General features: G+C 36.8%; 1 pseudogene across 1 annotated transcript in view; it reads right to left on the bottom strand.

Moving 5' to 3' along the window:
- Positions 1–2,254: 2,254 nt before the first annotated feature.
- LOC149802221 (uncharacterized) overlaps positions 2,255–19,895 on the bottom strand; it is an 85,217-nt pseudogene continuing 67,576 nt past the window's right edge. Inside the window, exons 5-7 of the transcript XR_016420811.1 lie at positions 13,412–13,693; positions 10,595–10,714; positions 2,255–10,450 (exon numbers count right to left, since the gene is read on the bottom strand). The product of XR_016420811.1 is annotated as an uncharacterized LOC149802221 (transcript). The remainder of the gene's footprint in view (positions 10,451–10,594; positions 10,715–13,411; positions 13,694–19,895) is intronic.

The raw sequence follows: 19,895 nt of genomic DNA, 5'->3' as shown, positions 1-19,895 counted from the left end.
TCTCTTTACTCTTTCATCAAGACCTCTGTATTTTGGAGCATCATCTCTGGCCTGTTTTTTGTTTTTACGTATGCGATATATCCATTTAATAAGATTACCATCATTTACCTTTTCAAAACCGGATTTTAAAATAATGGATTTATCAAGCATACCAATTACTATTTTTTCAGGTAATTTTTCACTTTTAGTATTTCTAATATCTCTGATAAATTTTTCATTAAATTTTTTGATTATTTTAATGTTTTCCTTTACTGGTTTAGACGCAAGTTCTTTTTTCACGTCGGCGATTTCAGTACGAACTTTACCAATATCTTCAAGTATTTCTTCGCCGATGGGTAGATGTTGAGCTGCAGCTATATCAGTTGGCAGATCTCGTAAAATCTTTTTTGTTTTCTTAGTTCTCGCAGCTATTTTTTCAGTTTGCTCAGCGGTTTGTTTTAATACTGGAAAAATACCTTTTTTCCTCTCCTTATCATCCTCCTTAATATCTCCCCATATAGTTTTTTCAGCAGCCGCTGCAGCTTTCTCAGTAGCTGTAGTGACGGGTTTAAATAACTTTTTAGTGTCTTCTTCGTATTCAACTTGTGCTTCCTGCTGCGCTTGTATATTTTCTCTAAATGAATCTCTAACAGGAAGAAATTTCTTTATTGCTTCTAGTCTTTCTCGAGCTAATCTAGCGGTGTGAGATTTACTAACCGGTGGCATTTATTAATATGATGATGATTTAATTATAGCAGCAGAGGGGGCGGGACCTCTGGTATGTAAACACAACTCTCGGTCAGGTTAGTCAGTGACCTTATTTTTGATTTTATTTCGTAAGAAGCTTATACTTCAAGCAAATTAGGTTACAGGCAAGTGGTCTGTTTGCCCCCTCTGCTGCTCGAATTTATTTTTAAGTATTTTGGTTACTATTTTTTAAAATTTATTTCTGCATCCAGACGTAAATGCTGGCAGGGTTGCAGTTTATTTCTGTTACAGACGCTGTATCCAAACTGCGATTGTCACTTACATTCGGCTTGCAGTCCACACAATTCAATGACTGATTTCTCCATCGTTTTCAGACATGGTTATGATCAAGGTGACAGTTAAAATCACTAAGCAAACATTGTTATTACTATATGTACTGAAGACTTTTTCTTAAAACTGTGTGAACCATTGTCATTGAGTGTAACAGGTATATGATACTGAATAGGCAACTCAAAATATCGTAACTAAAGGTCATTAAGTTCAGTGACTTTCAATTTGCACCATTCATTTACATAACTAATTATAAAATATTTTAATACCTGAAGCCTGCTTGTTTTGTTAGGAGTTTATTTTTATGCATTCTGGAAGGTGCTTTCTCATTGATTACATAAATTTATACTAGAGGGTGAACAGACTTGACACGTTTTAAGACCTGTTCATCCTGAATCGTGTGTGTGCATGAGAGAGAGAGAGAGAGAGAGAGAGAGAGAGAGAGAGAGAGAGAGAAGAAGAAGAAGAAGAAGAAAAAGAAGAAAAAGGACATACACATGGAAAAAGCGTGTAGTTCCAAGTGATATCACCACTGTTGTGATAAAAGTGGTATCGCCTCCGTGGGCGGTATCATTTTTCTCGCACTGATTTATTTACTTATTTCATTATGAAATATATAATAACGCCCTATACTATCAAGATCTTGTTCAAGTTAATACTCAGCGAGATCCACATATATTGGCAATATGACGCTGCATCTGCTTCGCGGAGTTTAACCTCCTTAAGACTGTATTTCTGGTCAGATTTGAATCAAAGTGGTCTTATACCATAATATATCGGACATGTTTGATGATAAACGAGATCCATGGATATAAACAATGTTGTTGTTGTTGCATGGTTTAACGCCATTTTTCAGCACAAGATAGGCTATACATGGCGGCCAATATAACTGGTGGAGGAAGAACCCTGGAAAACCCCGGGAAGAACCACCGACCCACGAGAAGCTACTGGCAGGCTTTCTCACGTACCCACGTTAGCCGAGCCTGAGACTCGAACACACGCAGACAGTATAAACAATGTAGTATTGCATCTGATTGAATTTTTAACCTTGTATAAGCAATGTTTCTGATTGAGTAATGGTCAGAACCTGAAACGTGGCTTTAAGAGCGTTAAGAAGATCATTCAGGCAGCTCAAGGTCAATTCCTCAATCATTATAAGATAACATAAGAATTCTATATTTCAGACTACATAGTCCATACATCTAAATTAAATACAGATATAAAGTAAAAACATTCAAAACATAAAAGAGTATATATATCATACGTACAAGTATACACATACATCTACACAATTAACGGCGCCATGAATTATTTAGAATGAAATTAAGTGGCAGATTTAAAGAGTAATTTGTGCGTCAACCTTTTCTCGTTACTAAAACACTCAAAGTTCCTGTGATAAAAGCACGTCTTCCAAGTTCAATTAAAATCAGATCCACAAATATGGCTTCCAGAATGGTGACGACAAGTGCCGGAAATCAGATAAAAGATTACTTCATTCATACGCGTGGATCTCGCTCGTTATCGAACCCAATTTCGTTGATAGAAGTCATTATTTCAAGTTTAAACAGGGTCGCATCAGAAATATAGTTTTCAGGTGGCAAAACACTTAGCAAATCAGATGCAGGATGGATTCATCAAAATGTTTACATCTCACATATTATAGAACTTGTACAATATCTGCATGATGTAAGAATATATTCCGTTTGATCAAAATCAGAACATAAATATGACCCATGGAGGAGTCACAAGCTCAATCAGTTAGATGCATGATCACTTTATTAATATGCTTGAATCTCACGAATTAATAACTCATCCGAAATCTTAATGATACAGGCATATATTCAAAATTTGATTAAAATCGGATCAGAAATACGGACTCCTCAGTTGCAACTAGCTCAGTCAATGAAACGCAAGATTATCTCATTAATATGCGTTAATGAAAATCATTATCAAAGGCATTCAAGATTTGGAAGGTATAAACCCATGTCACAAGTTCGATCAAAATCGAAAAAAATATGACTCTCAGAATTGTTGCAAGCTTTGCTCTCAGATGCAGGACCAATTTCATCGGCATACATGGAACTCGCTCACCATCAAACTCGTATGGATTTGAGAGTGCTAGCAAGCACTTGTTGATGGATCGAAGCACAACTTGCAACGGATATGTGTGCACAACGGACATTCCATAAGCTCTCTTGGCTAATAATCCCTATCCAAATGTCCATTTAAGAAAAGTGTCAAAATTTGGGACCGCAAATATTAACCTCTATAGGATGCCCTGACGTGTGAATTACACGCGAATTTTAGGTGTTATAAAGTAAAACTGAAATCTTTGTTGACAGCATTTTCGTTTAAACTTAAAGTACTGAAAATCGATTCATATTATATCAGATGTAACCAGAAGTTGTACTATATAATTAATAGATGCAGAGTCAAACAATAAGTAAAGTTATGATCTGCCTTTTTTAATTTGTAAGAAAAATATGAAACATCTTGTCATCTGCGAGTATTGAAACGTCGTTATCTCTAACTGTCAATCAGAACAATATGAAGCATAATTGTTGGACATACGACAGAGTAGAGAATATTTTTTTAAATACAAATCTTCAAGTACGACATGTTGCAAAAGTCAGAAACTGGTACACAACGCCACAAATACCACCGATGTTTGTGTGAAATCCAATATAATGACCGACACAAGAGATCTTATCTATAATTAGAACAGGTCCATTCTGCGAAATGATCAGGGGGTAACAATTTATATGGCTTCCAGCACGAAAATTGCAGCCATTTTAGAGTTCAGTGGTTTCGCTTAGTAAGTGGCTACACCAAAGTTGTATAATAACACACAAAATACAATTAGAATACCCACTGGGGTTCAAGCATTCATGCAATCTGTGTCATGATTGCTTATCTATTTAATAGCTTTTTCAAGTAGCTTATTTTGATTGAACACCTTTAGTTATTCAGGTATGCTGAGCTTATACTATATGTAACTCATATACAGGATTATCAAAGAAAAATGATGGTATAATATTATTTACACCCATCTATAGGGTTGCAATCATTAACACAATAGTGTCAATTTAAAATAAAAATTGAAAAACTGTATTAAAGTCTGCTACTATAAATGATCATTTTAAATATGGAGTCTCAGAGAAATGTAATTTTATGGAATGAACCAAAAACAGCATTTTCCAGCAAGCAAATGACGAACAATGAAACATTTAAATTTTATAATGTACATAATAGACACGTACACATTTATTTTGTTCTTTGGTATACTGAAATTTAACAATATTGTGAAATTTGGACAGAATGTTATTTTATTCTTCAGTAGACCGCATGAAACTATTGTTTGGCTATTCACACAATTTGAAGTGTCTCCTATTTATCTTGTGGCATTCAAACAAGAAGCTATATCGTGACTGTTCTTGCTCGTACGTGAAAGACAAGGACTACTGCAAATTTAGAGTCTGTGGAACAATGCGTCATACCTGGGAACTGAGTTATAATGATATATTTTGTCTTCATCTGAAGGCAATACAAACCATGCTAGCATAGCAGGGTTAAACGTTTGGCTAATATAATGCCAAAGTTTCTGTTTAAGACCAGGGTCCACACAAAACTAAAATTTTAGGTGAAGCGGCTGTTCTACCCAAGACAGTGGTAGAAAAATCAATTGCCCCTAAAAACAGGGCAACTACAAATTAATACCGTGCATAAATATTTACCACTATAAAAGCTTGATCCGTCAAAAAAACAAACAAATATAATGAATAAAATGATCACGTTTAAATTTATAATATATTTTAATATATTCTTTAACGAAAGACATTTGATAATTAAATTGTCTTTCTGGGTATCTACAGTGGAGTGCCCAACTTATACCCATTTAGTAGCTGTTAACAAGATTTTCAAGACGGCGGCTATGGTGATCATATGGGCGTCAGATTGGCACCATTTTTATTTAGTACAAACTAGAAACAATAAGATTTTATCTGGTGAAAACCTGTTGTTGATACAAGGAGTAGCGATAAAAGTTTCAAGATGACCACTGTTGTGACTATATTGGATATCAGATCGTCACAATTTATATTCAAGATGAGCTAGACACCATACAAAGTGGATTGGTGAAACCCCTATGCTGATATAACTTTCGGTGCAAGAGAGGTAGCAATAACCGAAATTTCAAAATGGCTGCTGTAGTGACCATACTGGCTGTCAGATTAGCAACGCATTCGATTAGGACAAACGAGAGAAAAGCCCAGAGTGATATGACCATCCACTCAGAAGGAGTTGCCACAACAAGCAATATCATAAGCTCTCCTGATCTTAAAACATGGATTTGTAAAACTTCCTTGATGCAATGTTCAAACTAAAACAGAATCCTTGTTCCTGGGCCAAACATGCCAATCAAATTCAGTTTAACAACTATCCATGTCAAGCCGAAGAACCCAACAGTTAACTACTTGAAAAGAGATGCCGCTACAAGCGCTACGTTACCTCTACCAGCGGCGTCAGTCATGTCGCGGCAAGGACTTTAACGGTGAACAATTAAGTAAAATTTTATACTGAGCAAGCGTACATTTTTTTTCGTGCATTATTGCTCTCCAAGTGCACGAATTTGTACAAATTTTACGCGATTCCCGCATTCACGCATCCTGGCAGCATCTCTAAAAATGATGTTAGGCCCAAAACAACAACAAACACGGCAGTTTGTTCACTCGAGCTGAAATCTGATTCGCCACTAGCTGTGCAAAACAGACATAGACGGCAGCATTTCCATGTAGTTAGTAACGCCACATACACCAGGAACTGGCCTATCTGGAATCAATATTTGAGATATGAAGAAAAAAATCATTTTTGTTTGAAATATTGTCAAATTCATTCAGTCAGTCTTTCAGTAAGTAACTAAGTAAGAAACGCTGAACAAACGATTTTAGAATGAAACAAATTATGAACATTAGAACTGTTTAAGATTTTAAAAGTCTTTATAACATTTTGTTGCACGTTTATTTAAAAAGGTATTTTATGTGTTTATTTGTAGATCGAAATTTAGATATTTTTGTCTCCTAATTGCTTAAAACTATTAGTCTACTGCCAACATAAAAATGGACTGGGCATATCAGTATTGTTGTCAAAATAACTAAACATGAACATGAATTAAGACATTCAATTCATAGTTACATATAATATTAAAAAGATGAAATGTGATCAAGGAAATATTAATTTATCACATGACTGCTGTGTTATTCTCGTTAATACACCCATACCTTAAGTGCTATAGATGAAAAACGTATGATAACAATCCATGACTTCACAACCGACGTCATATTGTCACGCAGATGAAAGTTCTGAAGAGAAATGCATCCCCTTTTTGTTTTTCAACATTCATTCACTAAACTATTTTTTGGTCTGATCTTATAAAATTAGTATACTTGTCATGCTATAAATATAATCTTTGTGTTCATTGGAAATAAAGTTCATGGAACTCGTGGAATAATGCCAATCCTTTTCTTTGCCAAGGATCTCAGAAGAAATACATTTTCACTAGTTTCAAAAATTTCATTTGAACTGAGCAACTCGGGTATTATCCTCTATTATGCAAACAGTGGTGATATAATGTATGTTTAAACAGCGACTGAACCGTCAGACGGCAAAATACAGACCTCAGTTAATGCCCAAGAACTTTAAATTAACTTTGAAAAATAAGCACATAAAATTTACTTAACAATGACTTATGTAAAGTGACAAAATTTAATGATCATAAACTGTAATGCTACAAATTCATTCTGCTATATATTTGTTATCATATGCAATGACTTGAGTAGGTTATTATTTCTCGACTACCTTTCTTATCCATTATATTTGGCAAGTCCATCCAACCCTTTTTTATTTTATCTTCGCAAAGACTTTAAACTGTCCTTTTTCAGTCCTAGCGCATCTCTCTAGTGCTCATCGCCAATGACTTTGATGTGTGTGCATGTGTGAGTATGGTGGATGGTCAAAGATGATCGGATTAACTTGAAAATAAGTTTCCTATTTATTGATCTCTACATGTAACTGGGACACCACTACCTATTAAACCCTATTTCTGGAGAATCTGAATAAGATTTACCTTTATAACTATTTCTTCAATATAACTGATACAAAATGTTCTTTTTATTTATAAATCAGAACTACAATAGTTTTGAAGTTTTCTGAGGGAATGTTTCCTAAAATGATATGGTCGGTCCCCAACCGATTAAACTATTCTATGCAAGTAAGAGATGTAGGAACCTGCATGGAAGATTTTGTTGTTGTTGTAGGGTTTACCGCCATTTTTCAGCACACAATAGGCTATACATGGCGGCGAGTATTAATGGTGGAGAAAGAACCCGGGAAAACCCCAGAAGGAACCACCGAACCACGAGAAGCTACTGGCAAGCTTTCTCACATACCCACATGAGCCGAATCCGCAGTGATCTGTAACGGTGAGCGCTTTAGACCACTCAGCCACTCGGGGACCCCTGCATGAAAGCCAGTGCATGGATAGATAAACACTGTTTTCAAGCCTAATGGTGCCAATGAACAGAACAAATGATAATGCCTATCATGGACATGTCGTCCAGTCGAAACATCTTAAGAGTGCATCCACAATTAACTGACCATTGAGAGGCATTCGTTAGCATTATTATATAATTAATGAATATTTACAAGCTATCATTATAAGTACATACATCGCATTCAACAAATAAAGAATATTTCATTTGATATCTTCATGCCTTACAGCAGTAACATTTAAACCCTTATGAACTTCCATCTTTTTGGAAACCGCAATCTCCCAGACAACGTCTGATTTCTCTCTCACAGGTCGACCAAAGAGGAATGAGTTGAGATGGGACAAGCCCTCTGTAGTTTGTCAATGTTGGGTCAGCCCCTCTTTTCATAAGGACTTCCACAGCCTCATTATGGCTACCTCTGCACGCATAATGGAGAGGCGTATTCTCAGCGAGATCGCGTGCGTGTAGATCGGCACCTTGTTCTAACATAAAAGTCAAGCAAGCAACCGAGGAATACTGAGCACCATAGTGTACAGGCTGCTTTCCGTCCTTACATTTGGCACCAATATCTGCACCCTTCTCTAGTAACAGCGAGAGTAGTTTTACGTTGTCCTCAGCAGAAACAAAGTGAATTGGCTGACGGCTCTGAAATCCTTTGACATGGATGTCAACACCTTTCTCGATTAACAACACTGCTGTCATCTCACAATTACTTTCGCAGGCATAGCACAATGGGGTCATGCCGTATTTATCTGGGACATTCATATCAACACCCTGCTCAATCAGAAACTTGACGATGTCATGGCATTTGTCATAACGTTTGCGACACGCATAGTGGAGAGGCTGCATCTTATCGTGGTCCATTACGTTGAAGTCGACGGATGATTTTTTTTCAGTTAATGCAAGAACGCTATCCATATCTGTTTCACATGCGATGTGCATAGGCGTTCTACCACGTGTGTCTGCTATGGTAATGTCCGCTCCAAAATCTATTAGAACACGAATGCTTTGAACTCGTCCCCATTTGCATGCTTGGTGAAGTGGTGTCTTTCCTTCGTTATTGATTGAATTCGGATCTGCTCCTTTTTCTAGCAGCAAACGGAGGGGTTCAGAATTAAGAAATTCGGACGCATAATGAGTTCCTTGAAAATCAAGAAAATCTCGAGCATTGGGGTCTACTCCCCTATCAAGCAATAATTTGACGCATTCTGGTTTTCCACTCAAACAAGCGAAATGGATAGGTTGTCGGCCGAACGTATCTCTGGCTGATAAGTCAACACCTTTTTCTAAAAGAAGAGAAACAGTTGCCACATCACCACTTTGGCAAGCAAAATGGAACGCATTTGTTTCATTTGAATTTGCACTCTCTAATTTACCTCCAGCTTGGAGCAACAAGTTCAGAATGTCCGACTTCCCTCTGTAGGCACTTAAGTGAACAGCGTTGTTCCCTGCTTTAGGACAGGATGCATTCACATCGGCACCATAATTAACTAAAAGCTTTACCACCTCAGCGTGGCTTCGATCGGCTGCAACGAGTAAGAGTTCGCTGGTTAGAGCGATACCTTTATCCAATAAACACTTCACAAGTGATGTTGCACCGATCTGGCATGCATAATAAATAATATTTCGCCTCGTTTTCGTGTCCTTCACGCACTTAATCTTTTCGATGGGCATTTTCTCCATCTCTTTAACAAATGGTTGTAAAATATGAGGTTCCAAAATACATGGGTTTTGAAATGTTGACAGCCGTCCAGCCAACACCTCTTTAAGAAACCTTATAGCCAGATCTTTGTACCATTTCCTTTGCACAACCAAAAGTTCCCCATTGGTCCAATGAGTTGCTGAATTTTGAACATAGAATTCTGTTCTAATTCGTCTCATAAGAAAATCTGTGGAACACATGCGTATGACCTCTTTTGGATATTTTTCACCAAACAATAAAGTAACGGTTTCAAAGACAGCATCATGAATGTAGGCGTAATGGTCTTCATACTCAGCAACATACATCCCAACCAGAGACTGTAATCCCTCTTCTATTCTGGACAGAGGTACATTAGCATCCACCCCACATGCGTCCTTAATGGTGGATATCTTAGATTTTTCCTCCAACGAACCGTGAAATATATCAAACGTCATCTTAGCCAAATGACCGTCATGCATTAGAAGAAGAACCAGACCACAGAACACAGTAGGGTCTGCTTTGGCAAGGACTTTTATATGGCGTTGTAAAACAACAAGAGGCTTCTCGAAGAAGTCATCTATTTCCCTAAGATTTACATCAGCTGAAAAAAAACGACACATCAATGGGAATCCGGACAATGCGCATTTCTTAGACTGCTGTAAAATTCTTGATGACAGCTCAATGTTTCTTTGCTTGCAGTATGCCAATAACATTTGTTCCTTCTCTTCCTCCGTCAGTTTATTACTTTCTGCCGTCAGATCCACCAAGTGTGAACTATAACCGTCTAATTCGCCAAGCAGCTCCGAGCAGAACGACAACACTTGTTTTCTTGATGTCAGGATAAGACCAAAGTTTCCCGTCTTCAAAAAGCCAACTATTTTGTCATGAAGTCTTGTCCACAACTGCACAAGATTGTTGTCCAATGTAGGGCTTCCAAAAGCATCGTCCACGAAAAACACAATTTTCTCAGAGGGATCATATGTTTTTTCAATCAAGATAGGGTCCATTACTATAGCGACTCCAAAGCCAGCAGATTCTGCTTCAACCAATATGTATTTTGCTAAAGATGTTTTCCCATCCCCTGCGTTTCCTGTGATTGTAAGACAATTTCCATCTTTAAACTGCAATAAAGCACGAGTCCAAGCCCGGGTATTCACATAGTTCCTGGATTCTTCTTTCCAGCTTTGAAGCATACGCCTGGTCTGCTCTGAAATCAATAAGATATTAAATAATACTAAGTCTTGAGATTTTGTATACCAAAGCAAATTTCATATCACACTAATTGGTTTAATTTCATTCTTCTATTTATTGCATGTTTTATGTCAAATGATCTGTACTATGAATGACCTACCTTTTATTCTGTTCAGATCGTTTGATGCTGGTCGCTGAAACACAACAGACGCCAAGGCCTCTGATATTTTTATGACATCGGCACATGTTTCACATTGTCCGTCAATATCATCGTAACCTTCTGAAAAAAGGCATTAATATATATATATAAAAAATTCTGCTAATTCCATAAAAGAAGATTGAACACAATGTTCTAAAATCAGGATAAAAACATCATTATCAACATCTTAGGAGAAAAAGTAATCCAGATGCATCTTCATTCGTGGGGAAAATGAGACAATAGGATCCAAGTTTGTATACTAGTTAAAAACTGACATATGTCGTCATTAATATATTACACACTAAGTACAACATCAATTCCTTCATATCTAAGATATCTAACCAGCGAACACTTAGTTACAAGCAACTACCATCCAAAAGTAATAGGCTTAGCCACACCAGGAATAAGATTTGTTGCGACCTGTTCATCTTGATTAACTTACAACCCACTTGGTTACCTCTTAGAATGAGTCCTTTTGGGGTAAAATCTGACATACAATGAAATCCACAAATCGGCGAATTATTAACTGTGATGTTGTGGGTAACTTACACAAGGTTACTTTATTACAAATGGAAAATGTTTCGCCACCATATGATGTTGAACTATATTCAATAGCACATTCCAAAACCACAAACTTAGCATGGTCAGTACCCTCTGAGTGCACTCCATTACTGATCTGACATTGAATCGATGTGGCCATTAAGTAAAGATATGAAAACAAAACTATTTCCACGGCGGCGGAGAGATGCTTGCAATATGGGTGTTTAGAGTGAAAAGGGACTAAACAAACCATACTGTAACAAAAATAATAGGGAAGGTTTTTTTTAATTTGAAATAATATGAATCAGCATGCGAACCTAAGAAAGTCTCAAATATGTTTCACTCCGTGATTGATTATCAAACTATAGTATACTCATAAAGCAGACTTTAAATCCCAAATGGTTGAAAGCAGCGTCATATGTTGTTAATATATTGCAAAATTAGACAAAACGTTAAGTGCATTTATACTATCTATTATCCTGAAATTCTACTGCAATCGGATCAGTCAACAGAATAAAGGGGGAAATTATAGTGCAAGTTTTGAGTCTTTTAAGTATATCACACACAGCTGTGGACAGCCCGGTCATTTAGTCAGTTCAAGAAATTAATAAAGCGTTGAGTCTTTGTTACGAATCTATGCTCTAAAAATAAGTAACAGAAAAGAGTGAAAAGCAACAAGCTTTGTAAAATTCAACAAATAATTTAATTCCATATAATACAAAGTGAAAATGAAAGAAAAAAGGACCTTCAGTTTTGGGAATTAAATCCCGAAATAATCCAACAATTACAGACACGAGTCCTAATAACTTAAAGCCCTGAATAAAAGTCAGTAAACGTCCGAATTAAATCCAAAACTGACGATGATTATGTGTCTCTGGTAGCTCAAAGAGTATTGATGTACCAACAGTCTTTTGTTAAATCACAGTAATAAAATTCCAAATTTGAATTCGCTAAAAATTACAGTGAATGTCTCCATCCAAGAATTTGATATAGCACTTTTGTATTTCCAGTGAAAATACTCACTTGAATTCAATACATTTTAACAAAACAGATTCTAGCCCAAAAGTGAATTACTGGACACAACATATAATACAAGCTGACTGTGCAATAACTTAAAGCAAAAATGAAAACTCGTCTCAGTTACAAGATTATATAGTTTTCTACTTGACCTCATGTCACAATTAGCATTTTCTAAAACAAATTATTACCTAATGGAAAATAACCTTCTAGAATGATCCCGATGTTTACAAAATAAAATTTTTTTAGTTATTATTAGAAACAGTTCCTGGACTATTGTCAAAATACACTAAGGAAATTCCAAAACTTATACCTAGACCCAAATAAACAGATTTACTTCTCTTGATAATGAATCTGATTTTAAACCCACACACATAAAGAATAATTTTGCTATGTATTAGTTGTTTACAAAAAAAGTCATTTCAGATCAAGCAGAAATGAACTCAATTTTGGACAAGGTCAAGTCCAACATGCAAGGTTACATTACAATAGCATGTAAGGAAATAATAAAAAAAAAAACCATGAAGCCCCCCTCCCCCAAACAAACAATGCAAATTAAATATATGTAAGTCTTACATAACATCAGACAAAGCAGGATATACTTTGTTTTAGTCGGTTTAGGGTTAAAGCAACTGATATTCCAGTGTATCCCCTAGGGGTGCAAGACTGAGAGTCAAAATTCACCTTGGTGTCAAAACTGGGGGTCAAATATAAAAATGTGAGGGTCTCTGAAGCGCAAATGAGGGAAAGGGAAAAAACTGTATTCCCAGTTTGGTTCTTCAGCAACACTATCAAAGCAATAAAAAGTCCAAAGCAAATAATAATCTGTTGTTTTGAGTCGTAAGCCCATCAGGTGAAGCAATCAACAATAGTAAGATTAAGTCTAAAATCTATCACTCAAAGGAATTGTAAGTCTAAGTTTTGGGCGTCATGTCTATCAGACAAAGTGATCGAAAGTCGGGGATTTTAGTCTTAATTCTTTCAATGAAATCGATTAATAGGATGTTTATTAGTCTAAACTCAAACAATCAATGCAATTAATAGACAGACATGTAACCTAAAGTCCATCAATCAAATCAATTAATAGTCAATTTTTAGTTTAAAGTCTGTGTAATCTGTCAAAGCAATTCATTTAGTATAAAGTCAGTCATTCTAATATATGAGTGCTGAGTTGACACTTTTGCTGAAACATCTTACAGCTTTGCATCTGAAGTTCCATACCTGATATCCCGACGAGGTTCTTCAATTTATCTGCAAGCTCTATCATACCGCAGTCCATTAGACTCTTGCTCAGAAGTGGAACGAGGTCTACATTAGGCACCTGCTCCAGCACATTGTCCCTCCAACTAGTCAGCATGCTCAGAACACACTCCTGTATGTTGTAGGGGAACATCTGCTGCAACTGTTCTAACTGTACCTGCCGGAACCCCAGGTTTATCCCAAGAAACATCCAATCCTTCCCGATGCCCCAACTCAATTCGGCAAGGCACTGGTCACTCAGACCTATATTTACATTTTGAAAAAAAAATTTACATAGCCTGAATCAATATTTTGGCCATCTTTGTTTTGCTTCAGAAGACATGATAATCGTAATGAATGTATATTCTCAATATAATACACGCCAAATGATGACAGTGGCGTTAAGTCCTCCATATAACATCAAGTCCTACATATAACATAAAGTCCAACATATAACATCATGTCCTACATATATCTGCAATAAAGTTTAAGAAAATATCACCCGAAAAATTTGTTGTAGCAATTAAACATGCTATCTAGTTAGGGCTCAGATGTACATGTTAGGGCGGAGGAATCCATGTCAGCTATTAAAACAATAGATCTGAGTTAAAACCTGTAATATAAAATGTAACCACCTTTGACACAAAGCTTCCCAGTATGTGCGGCTTGCAATATATTGTGCATATAATTGTTCTCATAAGATACACAATCAGCAGCACAGGATTAAATTTGAATAGGCAGCATCGTATTTAACTACGAGGCATGTCAGGCGAATGCTCTGTTCCAGTATGCCTTTATGCCAAATTTAAGTGAGCGGTTTTCAAGAAGCCTTAATAGTAGGGATAACAGGCCAAATTTTAAAAAAAAAATTCATCTCAGGCTAGTAAATATGGTATTTTTGAGAAGGTCAAAGCATCAGAAATAACAACTTAGCAAATAGAGTATACTCCTTTTCATGGTTTTTGCTTAAAGCAAGTGCAAACAACTTATTTTATTGCTTGCTAAAAAAAAGAATTCTCCAAAATGTGAGCATTTTTTGTACAGTGTATATATTGAAAACCAATCCAGTAATGGAAAGTTTTTTTTGGCTAATTAATGAAGCAGTCACTAGAGAACATAACCAGACTGTTCTTGAGGCATAATTAATTTATGGGGAAATGTGCCTCGGCCAATCCAGAATTTGCAGCTTTAATAACTCAGAATTTACAGTTATGAGTGTACGTCCAATCCAAAGGCTTTATTATGTGTAAAGTTTGTTTTTTTATTCATGTTTTATTCAAGTGAAAGTGAAAAACAAAAGGGATTGGTAACATCTGCATCCTTACTTTTCAAAAGAAATCTATAAGAACAACGTAACAAGACAATCCAGGTATTTATTCCTTTTAAATGTCTACCTGTATTAGAATTTGTTTAGACTAATTCATCTAAAAATATTGTTTTTATGACTGAAAGTTTACAAAAAAATATTTACTTTTCTCTAACATTTCCTGTGAAAAGTTAAATCCGGTACTGTATATACTTTTTTTTCAATTTATTTATTTTGCAGTTGCTTTATTGCATAGTTGGATTGTGCCGGCATTTTTTTTGTTGTCATAATAATATTCTTATTTTTTAAACAATGTAAAATTACAATAAAATTACAGACAAATGAAGCTGTTTATGCAGCGGGGTATGGGTGCTACAACAGCCTGAGCTGTGAGTAACCTTAAAAACTTCAAAAGTTTCTTTTAACTTCTTAGTGTGTGTGTGTGTGTGTGTCTTATTCATCAAACAGAAACAATCACATCTCATCTGTGAAGATACAAGTATACGTTTGTATTAATCTTTTTTTTACCACTACATTAATTTCATATCCAAAGGTATCAAACAGGTTTTATTTTACTTTTTAGCAGTAATTATAAAAACAAACTACTGGTTACAGGTAGCGGTTGCAACAATATTTATATTCATTGAGTAAATAGTTGCTACCGAAGGAGTCTGACGTTTTGTCAGTAAAGTACCTTACAATAAATCACCTGAATGTACTATAAATATATGTATATTTATCATACGGATACGGTGATCTCGTATTGTCACAGATTTAGTGTACTTTATTGATAAAACGTCAGACTGGTCGATATCTCTACCAGGTGCTCAAGGGAGAGAACTGACACATATTTCCGGTTAAAGATGAGACGGAGGGTATGCTATAATACAACCCTACTCCCACGAAACGAAGATAAGTATCACAATATCATTGGCACATTCTATATTTAGACAGAAATAAAACCTCTCCCACGTGAAACTCTCCATAATCCACACGTTCTGTGGATTTTTCATGAAAATATTCTCAGAGCCGTATCAATTACTTACCAATAACGTATAGTTTAAAATAAAAGCCAAATGGTTTCCTTTGCGCAGGTTATCGCGCAAAATTTTCCTGCTATCCATGAAATTATCCGATCAAAATTAAAAGAATGGGAGCCCCGTAAAGAGGGGTACCCTCTATGTACAACAATAGTAAGATGGTGTCACTCGGCCCGTCTGATGCGCCCTCTAGTTACGATGTTATCGTTACTAAAAGGTTTTGCTATGTTTAGTAACGCAAGCCCTTGAATATGGATCACCATCATTGGTATAAATTTGAAGGTTTTCATGCCTGAGTATTTTTTCTCAAAATTGATCATTGCCACCATTTAATCGAATCATCCTCGGCTTTGTCTAACATACCGAAAGTGTACGTGTTGCTTTCTTACATTTAAGTGTATTACAATTGAAATGGTAATCCACTTGTCAAGTACTTATTCCAATATTTTCTTGCCTTAATGAATGTATGTGAAGACAACTATTTATATATATGCCAAACACTGGTTCCCCTGCACTCTCTCCCTCCAACAAGTCACTGCCTTTCGTATGACGTGTTCATTTGTTTATTTATTAAGGGCATGCTGTTAGCATGTACATCACATATTTAATATTTATTTATTTACATTTAAGAGGGTGCGTCAACATCTGGGTCCATGAGCACCTAGCAAGGCATATTAAATGTCATTTTTAGAAGTCTTTGGAAGACCTGCCAACCCTGACGAGTCCGTCTCAGTAAGGCAGTTGATTTTTTCCGTAAGACTGACCAGTTGTCAGTAAGGTGTAGCAAAATATCAATAACTGCTATTGTAAAGCTGGAAAACGTAATTAAAAGTTCAACGCAGCGGCAATAAAGATTATGTTCAACTGAAAAGTTTGTAAAGTACGCGTAGACTTTATCTACCACTAGTACAGTAGGACAAACGTTAGTTCCAAACCATATGCAACTCAATGGCTTGGCTCTATCTCTCAACTTGACGTAATAAAATACTTGTAAATTCTTTTTCCATTTCACATGACGACGGCAATCGTATATCCAGCAAAGAAACACTCAAATTGGCACGCGATGTCCAATAAACGTAACTGTGTCCTTTCCCAGTTTTATTCACAATAATCTGAACACTCCTTTTTATTCTTAGTGTTGACTTTTCTAGAAGCTTATTTTCCCTTTCGTCCCAAACATGCATATGTTTCTGGACGCCATTTAAATTTTTTATTTATATAATCAACAATCTGATCATGCAGATACTTCGCGTGAACAAACAGGTAAAGTTTAAAGCGTCTGGGGTGCTGCTGTAAAGCTAGTCTGGTTCCCTGACTAATTTTACTAATTCTAATATGAAACCCGGATCCAAATCAAACACCGATTAACCAATTATCCGGATTTTTCGGCAACGATCATTTTTCCGTAGTGTTTGCTTGCATGCCGTAAGTCTGTATTTTGAGGGTAATTTTCGTAAGACTTACGACAAAATCGTAAGGGTTGGCAGGTCTGCTTTGGTATGATTCTGCCGTGGTTCGAATCCGAGACCTCCCACATCCGAGGCGGACGCTCTAACCACTGGGAATTATGTGGTAACAAGAGTTGGTACAAATTGGATGGCGGTAAAACTTTGCATTTGATCAAACCTTCGTACTGATGAATGTTTCCCACGTCGATGTATTCTGGCAACATTTCAGAGTGGCCGGTAGGGAATAGAGCATATTTTCGTCGTAACTTTTGGTCTTGCGTCTAAATTCTGGATCAGTTTTGAAACGCCGATCGTAATCGTGTTGCAACATTTCTAAACCTTTGGATCATTCAGGTTCTAACCTCAGGCGTTGTTGGCATATTTGCTGGTACAAATATTCCATGGTAAACTCTGAGAAAGGACTTTTCAGTCTCGTTGTGGAAAGCACGTACGGCATTCGTGAAATAAACATCCCTGGAATTCGCAGATGACTAGGAGGTATTCGAAATCCCAGCCATCCACTAAAGGACTTCACATTTTCTCTTCTTCACCAATAGCTAGTTTTTTTTTTTTTTTTCATGAACAAACTTCTTTCCTTAACCTAATCCAAGCTCTGTTTGCGATAGTAGAAGCTTCCTTCAGAGGATTAACAACACCGCGATCCAGAAGTAACTGCTGTCATTGTGCATACGGCGTTAAATGTCCACATCAGATCCGCAATATTTCCATACTTCGTCTTGAAAGTGAAACGGGTTTGAAGAGTGAGTTTGGTATCAAGCGTAGATCTTTTGTAATATGTGATTGGTTTCGTTGAAGGTAACTGTGGGGTACTCAGCGCCTTGTTCTGAATAATATTTCAAGATATTGTCCCTCATATTCATAGAAATCGTGAGCCATTAGTGTAGCATACCGATAGCAGTCCCTGTAACGCTGTGTCGTTCACTCTCCACGTGTCGCCAATAGGCAACATCGCAAAGAGTGTGGGCTTCTTGAAAGATTTTCGCTTCCTCAGGAACCGCTCAGGTGGCCTATTGGATAGAGCGTCCGCCTCGGATGCGGGAGGTCGCGCGTTCGAACCCCGGCCGAGTCATATCAAAGACTTCTAAAAATGGTACAAGCAGCTGCCTCGCCAAGAACTGAGCATTAAGAGGTTAGTGTAAGGACTGGTCGACCTGCTGTCAGTATAATGTGACTGATGACATGATCCTAAATGTTTTCCGCATGATGCCCCAGTGCCAGACATCAGTATAAACTGTCACACTGCAGACATCCTATCGATATGACTGAACAATTGTTAAAGCTACATTACAAATCACACACACACACACACACACACACACACACACACACACGCGCGCTTCCTCTGGGAATCTTACTGCAACTGGGACAGTGAACAAATATAGGTTCTTCCATGTGCTAGTCACAAGCACAATGACCTACGTATAAACTAGGGATGCGAATGACAGTCTGCTGTGTACATTCAGAGTCTAAAAATATAAAATCCACTTGCTTCTTTTTGTTCTTGTGCTAGCCTTCCTTGAAGTCTTCCAACAATTTATTTTCATAGTTCTTAATGTATTATGGATGCTCAACTGCCACAATATAGTTACAAAATATCATCTTTTTTCCCTGTACAAACATATGCTGTTTTTGAATTATTGGTTGGAATAAGACGTCAACAAATGGAACACAATATCAATAATCGGCGAGTACTTTTCCGTTTTTTGAACTTGTTTCAAGCGATGTTGTTCGAAACAAGTGGGACTGACAAAGATTCGCTTCCAAGAAGACCAACGAATTCGTGACTGCATGGTTTGCATGTTAAACAGACAAATCTCTCTCTCTCTCTCTCTCTCTCTCTCTCTCTCTCTCCACAATGAATGTGTTGGTCTTGACTATTAGAACCTTGGTTATATTGCTCACAATAAAAAACGTATCCATGAATCCAAGGATGGTACTAATGGTATTAAAATGCTTCTGATGATGATACATGTGAATGTAGTTTCCGTCTGGGAAATCCGGTCCTCGAAACAAGATGAGCTCCGTGAACTGCTTGAGGACGCACTTTAAAAGTATAAATAGAAGCCAAGACATCTTGAAGTTTCTGCATTTCATGAATGCCACACACCGTCTCTTTGGAAATAACTTGTTTCGATGGAGTTCAGCTTTCCTTCGTTTGTTGGAGCCTTCCAATTTTCGAATACACGCCCATGACCTTTTTTCATTTTGTTGTATCATTATTCTTGGCTTATGTTCGACCCACGATGATTGCACGGGCTAAACAAGTACGGTTTTGTGAGTTGTCAATTTAAAAAATATTGCGTTTTGTACTGCGAATTTCGTGCTTGGTCCCTACCTCTCGGTGGTGAAATGTGCGTCGTGTGAAGCTTTACCATCTCTCATGTTAAAAATGACATTGGATTTTAGGGTGTGTTGAATTTCGTTCATAAATTTGCACGGTCTTAATTATGCCTGTGTATTAAACTCGATTAAGACTGGAAAATTCAAACTGTCGCGATGGATTTAGTCTCAAACGATCTTCATCTTCGCTTTTGGGTGTGGCACTTGAAACCTGAACTCCATAAATTTCACAGTGTATGTGTAAGCGGTGGTTTTGAAGATTCTGGAAGTCGCGTTTTGCTTTTCTCAATGTAAACTGATCTTCAGTAAAT

The sequence above is a fragment of the Sinohyriopsis cumingii genome, chromosome 4 (genome assembly GCF_028554795.1).
Source record: "Sinohyriopsis cumingii isolate HCF-2022 chromosome 4, ASM2855479v2, whole genome shotgun sequence".
Classification (NCBI taxonomy): domain Eukaryota; kingdom Metazoa; phylum Mollusca; class Bivalvia; order Unionida; family Unionidae; genus Sinohyriopsis; species Sinohyriopsis cumingii.
Note: the sequence above shows the minus strand (reverse complement) of the source record. Positions and strands in the feature narration are given on the sequence as shown.